Source organism: Onychostoma macrolepis, chromosome 22 (genome assembly GCF_012432095.1).
Source record: "Onychostoma macrolepis isolate SWU-2019 chromosome 22, ASM1243209v1, whole genome shotgun sequence".
Classification (NCBI taxonomy): domain Eukaryota; kingdom Metazoa; phylum Chordata; class Actinopteri; order Cypriniformes; family Cyprinidae; genus Onychostoma; species Onychostoma macrolepis.
Window position 1 is genome coordinate 37,439,167 of NC_081176.1, and position 2,393 is coordinate 37,441,559.

The 2,393-nt window shown below is 37.9% G+C and overlaps 1 long non-coding RNA gene across 1 annotated transcript; it reads left to right on the forward strand.

The window, feature by feature from the left end:
• The first annotated feature begins 1,648 nt into the window (after positions 1-1,648).
• Positions 1,649-2,085, forward strand: LOC131530058 (uncharacterized). The gene is made up of 3 exons (XR_009268305.1): positions 1,649-1,675; positions 1,805-1,849; positions 2,018-2,085. It is a non-coding gene; the product is annotated as an uncharacterized LOC131530058 (long non-coding RNA).
• Positions 2,086-2,393: the final 308 nt, after the last annotated feature.

Genomic DNA, 2,393 nt, shown 5'->3' on the forward strand with positions numbered 1-2,393 from the left:
TGGCTCCGGTAAACAATGGACTATGGTGGCTCTCTATTTTCACGCCCGCATAACAGAATCGCCAATAACTAGAGCACTTTCATCAGGTTTCTCAGTGGGTGCTTCACTGAGTGGGAGAACCTGTTTGATGTTCTGATCAGAACGGAAGAGTGGTGTTTTGACCCGCGACTATGCCGCCTCACTGTCACCCAGTTGCCCTGCTGCACGGGCTCAACCGAAACCGAACAATGTACAGGACTCCCTGAAGTCGCATCCAAAGCAGTATCTACAGCCCTCACATTCTTACTATCCTCAACTAAAGTTTGGATGCATGTCTCTAGTTCTAAAACCTTCTCTGTCAGCCTAACTATTTCACTGCATTTATCACATGTGAATCCCTCGCTGCTGACAGAGACAGATAAACTATACATGTGGCAGACAGTGCAAACAACAATAGCAGGAGACATTACTCACCGTGATTGATGAATGATACCAACAATTACCACTTACCACTGTTGTTTGATGAGCTCGTGAAAAACGGAGCGAGGAAAAAATAAAATAATAATAGGCACGAATAGAAATGCAAATGGAACCGCGAGTGACAAGCTAACGGGCTAACAAACTGCACTCGCGGTTTTTAAAGGCGAACGATCAAATTAGTTAGATTAGTTTGAAAGATAACACCAGAAATATGGTGGGAATTAAGTTATATATTATCGCTTTAGACAAAAGGGATTGAAAGTAAGGTACACGGAGCTACAAACACAAACCTCACAGCAGCACAACAGACTGAAGCAATCGAACTCAGAGCTCATGTCACTCAAGCTGTGTCAGACGGGTATGGATACTACAACAAACCACTGTGTTGTGGGATGACGATTGAGAACGAATAAACGCGAATATGGACACTTCTACCAGCAGCTAACAGACAAGCAAACTGCAAAAGGTAAGTACCTTTTATTAATGTATAGCCTAATGTTTTATAGTTACATCAAGATTGAAGTGAGATGCTAATCGCGATTACATATAATTTCTCAATGTTCTACCAGTTAATGTGTATTACTTTAGTATGAGCTAATACTGTTAGCTAGGGCTGGGCCATATATGACCATGTCACACAGAAAACCGCGCCTCGCTTCAATGCTCAAATACAGACAGTCATCTCAAAATTCACTTGACTTAAACACAGTCGCTAATGTCTGGAGTCAAGATAAACATTCAGGTGGAAACCCGGTGACCTGTCCGTATACTGGATCTGTGCTTTTGGTTCTTAAAGTGACAGCAGTATAATTTAGCCTAATGTTACCTGCAGTCGGTCATAATTGTAATCAAACAACAAAATACTAAAGAGAAAATGTATTTAACTGGTCTTTGTTCTATTGCATTAGTCCTATTGTTTGTAATTTGCTACTTTGATCTTATACATGTAATATATAAGATATATTGTTATTGTGAAGTAAAATTTCCTATATTGTGAAATAATATGGTCATATCGCCCAACCATACTGTCAGCTAGTTTTAAGATCGAACCCATAAGAAAAAAGTGACAGCACTTTGAAATGAGTAACCTGAGAACACTGTCATGTGAACTCATCTGACAGAGAGGACCTCAAGCATGATCCTTGCACTCCTTGGAGAAGAATACTGTATGCAAAATAAGATTCTTGATCCGCTGTGAAGATTTTGTATGGAGCTGGTGAGTACATTTTTGCAAGCCCATGTCTCTGTCAGTAAGCAGACAGTGTTTTATTGAACAAATTAATAATGTGTGTGTGTGTGTGTGTGTGTGTGTGTGTGTTGTGTGCGCTTCCCCCTCATGATCCAGAAGTTTTGGAAATGAAAATCTTCTACCATATGATCTTCAGAGGAAGTGAGTATTCATGTCTAACATTAATACATATTATATAAATCTATTTTAAATGAATTTTCACAGTGTTTTTCTTCCATGTTTTTAATTTGTTTTAATACCAGACAAAACAGGTGTCTTCTGACATAATCTTTTTTTCTTTTTCTTTCTCTTTTTCTTCTGTTTCCCCAGCTAATCCAGCTGATTACTGGCAATTTGGAGGAGGACTGCTCTTTATCTGTTGTGTCTGTCACTTCTGGCCATGGACCATTTGTTGTATGTTTTGGTTTTACTTATTACACTAATATTAGCTATTAGTTTTTAACTAACATATGTAGAATTAAAATACATATGTTTGTCTACATATATTACCAGAGCTACTGTGGTGCCCAAAATTATTAGAACACTATTTATTTTATACCAGTTACAAAATGGTTTTAAGTCAGTTATTTCTATCTTTTGCTGTATAGTGTCAGTAGGAAATATCAGTTTACATTTCCAAGCATTCATTTTGCCATTAATTGTAATTTTTTGAGATTTTTGTTTGCACAAGGAGTCTGACAACAGC